Consider the following 7,969-nt stretch of genomic DNA (forward strand, 5'->3'; position numbering starts at 1 on the left):
TGCTCTGTAATCTAAAGAACAGCATTACCTAAGAGAAATAAAAAGTTTATTTAAAAAACATATCTGGTAAAACATCTTGGGGGAAAAAAAGTTCTAAAATAATAGTTTAAAAACTAAGATCTTATAGACAATATAAATGCATATTTCTTAGAGCATGGCATACATAAAAGGTTTCTTTAACAAGACCCAAAAACATTAAGTATAAGAGAAAAATATTTATGTTTATGTTTGATTATATTAAAATTTCTATTCATCAACAGAAACCTTAAATAACATGAAAAGACAGGTTGTAAAATTGGAGGTCATTCACTGTGCATACAACTGACAAGGTTTCATATAAAGGAAATGTAAAGTACTTATACCAGTCAATATGAAGAACACAAATAACCTAATAAAAAATATCCTAAAGATACTAACAGGCAATTCACAGAAGAGAAAACACATATAGCCAGTAAACGTATGAAGAGATATTCAACTTGCATGATGGTCAAAGAAATACAAATGAACACCATAACAAGATACCATTTTACAACCAGAAGAATGACAAAAGTAAAAACTCTGAACATAGCAAGTGTTGGAAAAAATGTATAGCCACAAGATGTCTTATACATTACTGATAAAATTGTAAACTCATGCATTGTTTTAAAAAGAATTTGGCATTTTCTAAACCTGATCTTTCACAAATATGACCCAGCAATTCCACTCCTGGATATACAACTAAAAAAAAAAAAAAATCCTGGCCCATGTGCAACAGAGATACGTTCTATTAGTACTATTCACAATAGCAAAAACCTGAAGCAACCCACATGCCCACTGACAAAACAAAATGGTGAGTAAATTATGGCTTATTAACACAATGGAATTCTGCAAAACCAATGAACCAGAATTGCAGCCATACACATACATCCTACTGACAATACCTTAAGTGAGAAAAAAAAAAGTCTCCAAAGACTACATAAAACATACCTTTTTTTAAAGTTAAAAACAATAAAAATTAAAATACCTACTTCTTAAGTATGCATAAATATTCCATAAAAACAAAGGTAAGTAATGATGAATACATATTTCAAGATGATGACCATCTCAGGTGGGGAGAGGTAGAGTGATTTATGAAGGTAGAGTGATTTATGGAGGGGGGCATAATGTTAGATGTAGGCCATTTTTTTAGTTTTTGTTTCGAGAGTTGGGGTCATCTGTGCTTATGATATTATTAAAAATAACTTAAGAAATATGCTATGAACTGAGGAGTATAATTATTCCAATTCTGGGCTCATGTTGTCCGAAGTATAAAAAAAGTTTAATTTAAATGAATGAATGAATGAATAAATAAATAAATTAATTAATTCCACAGTCCACGACTCAAATGCTTTAGCAAGCTTTCAGATAATGATCTTATTCGTTTTTCTTTTCTTTTATAGGACTTTTTAACATTTAATATTTCTCATTATGTAAAAAACACTTCCAACCATCAAAATGAAATATATAAAATACCAACACATTTAGCACTAAGTTCAATGGATTTAATCCTTCCCAACTCCTCTGATTTTGCTGTAAGAGTAACTGCTTTTTCTTACTTACACTCTTTTTCTGTCTTTCTCTTTCCAGAAAAAACACTGTCCTGGACCATCTTCTCCTTCAAATAGATGTAATCTTTACTCCTCCTGTCTTCTCACCAGTCATATCTTATTTGCTATCCTTCCTTCACTGCTAATTTTAAACACAGCTGTCTATGCACATGCTCTCCATGTGCTCTCCTCTGGTTCCCATCCACTTCCCAGCCACCTTCAACATGACTTCAGTCTCTATCATTACAGAGAGAAACAATCACCAACAACCTCCCAGGTATGTATGGTATGGTCTTACAGTCTTCTTCCTTTGTAACTGATAACCCATTCTTTGAAATATTCTCCTTTCTTAACTTATCAGAAATGCTTGTGTTCTAGCTCTCCAGTGACCTCCTTTAACTTCTTTCATTGTCTCCTCTTTCTCTGTCCATACTTTATATATTGGTCTTTTCACATTTCCATCTTTTGTTCTCTGCTTGTTGCTTCATCCATTTCAACTAGTAACCCTACATTTCCTCTAGCACTGGCCACTCTCCTGAGCCCAAATTGACTCTCTTAGCTCTTTGTTATATAGTTTCTTCTGGGTGTCCCACAGATAACTCAACTTCAATTTATTCAAATTAAATTGATTTTCTTTTCCTCATAACTGCTCCTCATAAATGTTTCCTCATAACTTTTCCTCCTACACATTTCAATAAATGCCACATCCATCCTCCAAATTATTGCCCACTATTCCTGCCATCCACATCCTGTATCTTTCTAATTTGTCTGCTTCTTCTTTTCCAGACCAGTGCTATAGTCTAGTCTAGTTTCATTATCTGTCACTGGAGTATTATAAACTCTGCCTAGCTGTTCTCTATCCTCCAAGCTCCACTCTTCAAGCCATCTCCATGCTGCCATTAGGTCATCTTTCTGAGCACACAGGAGATCTTGTGATGCCCCTGTTTAAAAATCTTTAATATGAATTTGAGAGGAAGACTTTGTAGCAAATAAGATGATGAGTTGAAAGGAAGAAGACAGTGACTTTTAATCTCTTGTTCTTCTCAACTTCTCAGACAATAAATTTAAGAGATTCTAAATTTAGTCTCTTTTAACTCTTTCCATGGTGGTGAGCTGGGAAGATTTTCATTACAGTCTTTCTCATGAAGAGTTTCCTATTGACTGTGACAACTAGACTTCATGCACACTATGGAAAATGAGTGTAGATTTTTTTGAATGTTATCACAGGAACATGCCAACAAGCCTTTATGCATGTACAAAGAAAACAAAACAATAAAGGAAAGAAGGCTCAGGTATCAAAGAGGAACATTCTGAATCCTATCTGATTGCATTCTGTATTATATATAATTCACAAAGATTTATCGAATACTCATAAAAGAGATCACCATAACACCAGAAATGAACAATGTCTCAGTTCTGGTTTCTGCAGCTGCTTATCATTCACCAAACATGCCTTATTGTTACCAGCTCTTGTGTCCTTGTTCAATGGACTCCAGGCTCCCTAGGCCTGGAATGGCTTTGTCCAATTCAGGGTCTAGTTTGAATAGTGATTCCACTGTAGTGTTCCATGATGCTACCATACAGAATTGGGTTATTCATGATTTTTATTTTATATTATACATATTTATCCTTAAAGCCTGGGTATCTTGTATAATAATTATAAAGCTGCCTCTTCCATGGATGTTTAAGTTTCTAAAAACCAAGGACAATGTCTTATTCACCTCAAATCTAGCATAGTTGTGGTATAATCAGAAATATAGTTAGTCTTTGTCCTTGACACCTGGCATGAAGCTCCTAAACACTTGGAATTTCCTGAGTGATAGGAATGTTTTTAGTTACTCACAAGGAGCCTTTGTGAGCACACCTGAGTTTATTTAATGAAGTGACTTAGGGTGGGATACCTAGATAGCCTCAGGATGGGGTGGTCACCAGAAAAGACCAAGTGATTTGAGGACTGGAAATTTCAACCCCACCCACCGACCCCTGGGAAGGAAAAGGGGAGCACTGCAGATTAAGCTCTATAAAAACTCATGCACAATAAGATTTGATGAACTTCCAGGTTGGTGATCCATCCACTTGCCGGGAGGGTGGTATACCCCAGTTCCATGGCTACAGAGAAGCTTCTGCACTCAGGACCCTTGCTGACCTCACGCTGTGTACCTCTTCATCTGACTGTTCATCTGTACCCTTTATAATGTCTTTTATAATAAACTGATAAGTGTAAGTAAATGTTTCTGAGTTCTGTGAGCCCTCTGCAAATTAACCCAAACCAAGGAGGGGGGGCTTGAGAGCCTCTAATTTGTAGCCATTTGGTCAAAAGCATAGAAAACAATCTGGACTTGTGATTGCCTAAAGAGGTGGCAGTCTCGTAGGACGGAGCCCTCAGCCTGTAGGGTCTGATGCTATTCCAGGTAGACAGTTCAAAACTGAGTCAAATTTGTAGGATACTCAGTGTCTGCTGAGATATGGAGAAATGCTTCATGGTATTGGAAAAACGTATTGAAATAGTACTTTTCATAAAGCAAATGGTGAATATGCTTGTTGGATTAAAATGAATAGCAGAAGCAGAAGCTAAAAATTACATGGAATCCATAAATCTGGGAAGTAGGTTGATTTTACCCTGAAATAGCAACCCTAATGATAGTGGGCACAATTTGGAAAATCACATGAAAAAAATTCTTAGTATGAAGTTGAAACTATAAACATAAACGATAACCATGCACTTAGCTCAACACTTTCTTTATTAATGATGCCTGGGACTATTTTATAACTGCTGAATCTCAGTGTTAATTAGTGAGCTTAGCCAACTAAATAAATCCCCGGTACAGCTAAAGCTTTGAAGTATATGTGTTCCATTACAAGGATAAGTTATAGGGAAAGAACAATTGACATTCCTAGAAGTCTTTATCTGAACAGCTGTCATAGGAAGGATTACATTTATTCTATATTTCACTGATGGCGACTTTGAACCAATGAGCAAGAATTATAAGGAAAAAGAGTTCATCTGAATACAAAGAAAATTTTTCTTTGAGTAATGGTGACCAACAATAAATTATTTAGATTTCATTGGGTCCCATTACCAGAACTATTTTTTTTTAATGTTTTTTATTTAGTTTTGAGACAGAGAGAGACAGAGCATGAGCAGGGGAGGGGCAGAGAGAGAGGGAGACAGAATCTGAAGCAGGATCCAGGCTCTGGGCTGCCAGCACAGAGCCCGATGGGGCGCTCAAACTCACAGACTGTGAGATCATGACCTGAGCTGAAGTTGGACGCTTAACCAACTGAGCCACCCAGGCGCCCCTACCAGAACTATTTTTTAAAAGGCTGGTTGTTTATCTACCAGGGATGTTGTAAAAAGAAGTCCTCTATCTACAGACCAGTTGCATCAAATGAGAGGTCTCTTTCAACTCTAAATTTTTATAATCCCATTAATACTTTCCTTATTTTTCAGTTGTTGCATTCTGCAATCAATCTTATTTCACATGTAGACTTAATCCTGGCAATTGGTGTAACCTGTTAATTCATGCCTGTGCCTCAAGGGAAATTTCTCTTTATGAAATAAGCCTGTGTTCTCATTGTATACACATCTATTATAAAGGGAGAAAAAAAGATCTCTGGTGAAAAATGAGACTTGTAAATAAAATGATTTTCAGTACATGTCTCATCTCAACTCCTAGAATTAATGATCTACAGAGCCTCTAAACGTTAGTATTTCTTAACTCTTCCCACAATGGTGAAATGGCAAGACCTTCATTATGCCCTCTCACGCAAAAAGTATTCCTTTGACTCTTGACACAGACATATCCTGCAAACTATAGAGACAGAGTGTAGAGTTTTTAATGTTATTTTAGGAGCATGCCAAGAAACTTTTATGCATGCACGAAGAAAATAAAACAATGAAAGAAAGAACAAAGGATTAGGCAAAAGAACATATTGATATTTCCACTCCAGCTGCTTGAAAGGTGACTAGATTCAATAGAAAAACAAATGGTGAAGGGGGAAAAACAAAGATTGAATTAATCTCAGACATACATCTGGAGTTTATAAGAGAGAAGCAGAGAAGTCTATGTGACTGATCCATATTAATGGATACCCAAGAAAGTTCATGGAGGTATAACACATGCAATTTCCAATTATCCATGATATTGGAACCAAGGATAGCATAAAATGATAGCAATCTCAATAATTCAAAGAAATTTGCTTCAAAATTCCACCTATGTTTCCATCAGACTTTCCTAAATGAAAATATTTTCTTATCTCTATCCATATGACAGTAACGGTGGTACCCAGTAATGAAAGAACTAAGAGACAGATGATGAATAGAAAAATCCAGAATAGATTTCTTGGGTGTTTATTGAGGGTCTTGTACGTGTAAGAAACCATGAGAAAAAAGAAACGTAAAATATACTCCCTGTCTTTTAAGTGACTTAGCATTTTGGGGGAAGAAACTACACACTTGTGAAAAATCAAATAAATTAACAGGATATGATCAAATACCAAATGCAGACACACTGACAATATGAGGTATTGACAGTTTTAGAAAATAAAGTACTCAGATTTTGTTTGGAAGGATTCACTAAAATGACTGGGCTGACTTTAAAAGATTATTAGGGGGGAAATGGCTGCATAGAACAAGAAAGAAAGATTTGTTCTGGCGCTGTGCTCTTTAATTTATCTTAAACTATCCTATAGGGGTCCCCCCACCCCTACAACCCATCCACCCACACACTAAGCTTTTAAACAATGTAACTCCTTTTATGAAATGTTTACAGGTAGTCAGTTGAAGTCCTCTAAAGTCACTTAATCCCTAAAAGCACTCTTCTCTTTTTTGGACATCCATGCACAAGTTTCCCCTTCTTATCAATTAACTGAGACTGGCAAGTCTTAAAAACACCATATTTCCCATAAACACATGCACATACACCAAATTAAAGTCATTTCTAAGCATTTGTGCTCATGAAGATTGATTTTGAATGCTGTGAAACTGGAAATCCCCAGTGCAAGGCTCCTCTTTTAGATATGAGTGTAGGCAAGGTCAAAAGCAAATTAAGGGACAGAAGGCAACACAGAAAAGGAAAGGTTGAGTGATATCGTCTGCATTCTACACTGACATCCTTTTTCATAATGCCATCCTATCCAAAGGAGGAATGGGTTCAAAGGAAGCCTTTGCAGTTACAATGTCAGGGTTTCTCCCTGCACCTGGAGCAACCTTTACAGCTAAATCAAGAGTGAGAAACAGCAACCTGTGTTGCTGCAAAGACAGAATCTAAAGGCAGCAACACAGAACTGGTGAACCTTCAATACTTTAGCTAGATTAATGATTTGGGGGTCACTGCAGAACACAGACACTGAAAATGGAAAAAAACCGGGGTGGGGCATCATCTTCAGTTCATCTGTTTTCAACACATGGGTGAGACCCAGAGCTCGCTGTGAGTGATCAGTAAATGCCATCGTGCAATTGCTGTCTCATTTCATTTGGAGTTATTTTAGTTTACAGATAGCTTTCGGTATGTGGATACCAACTTGTGGGAGGAGTCAGAGATATGGACCCAGGCCGTTGGTACTCTGGGAATCACACAGATATAAGTATAATCACAATGCCCCCGGGGACGCCAATAACTGGAAGTTTGCAACCTCCTCCATGCTCAGGTAGAGTTAATTCACATGCTTGAGCTCCCACCTTCCCGCGGATAGGCGTAGCCCCCCATCCATCCCTGGACGCCCCTATCCACCACTCTTTGCAGAGGCCCCCAAGACAAAGCTGCCTCTCTGTCAGAAGAGTTGTGTCTCCCGTGTACAAAGCTGTACAGCTGCAAAGCCCTCAAGGGGTTACACTGCAGTGTCTTCCGCCCTTGTCACCCCTCCTTCTGCCCTAGCCTCACTGCCCATGAGAAGGAATGGCGGGAACACCCCCCTCCACAGTGCTGTGTCACACACTGTCACCTGGACTCCGGTAGAGCTAAGGCCCCGAGTTTCACAGAAAATAGTTCCTATTGCTGCCACCTAATCTCTTCCTGCAACTGCCAGATGTTGTCCCTGGGAAAGACCAGGAAACCGGCATCTCCATTTCCGACAGGCTCTGCTCCTCTCTCACACACCCAAACATGTCCACTCCTACAGGCCTGCAGGTCAAGCCCCGCACGGATACGTTTTTAGCTTGGGCTACCTCAGGACCAGCTCCGCTACCGCCACAGAAATAAACCAAGTGTCAACATAAATAAATAAACTAACTAACTAACTAACTAACTAACTAACGGCCATGTAAATGGACTAGATGGTCCACATGTATATAAGTTCCCATCCTTTCCATGTTTCCATGAAAGGAGATTTGTCTTTCATATAAATTATGTTTCCCTCAGAGTGAATTTACAATCGCTAGTACTTTTGAGAGTACATATAAGCCG

At 37.8% G+C, this 7,969-nt stretch overlaps 1 protein-coding gene across 2 annotated transcripts in view; it reads right to left on the reverse strand.

The window, feature by feature from the left end:
* Positions 1–7,969, reverse strand: part of SYNPO2 (synaptopodin 2) — a 175,027-nt gene that overhangs the window by 143,615 nt on the left and 23,443 nt on the right. The gene's annotated exons all lie outside the window — the stretch shown is intronic.

This window comes from Puma concolor, chromosome B1 (genome assembly GCF_028749965.1).
Source record: "Puma concolor isolate L17-30 chromosome B1, mPumCon1.1.hap2, whole genome shotgun sequence".
NCBI classification, from domain to species: Eukaryota; Metazoa; Chordata; class Mammalia; order Carnivora; family Felidae; genus Puma; species Puma concolor.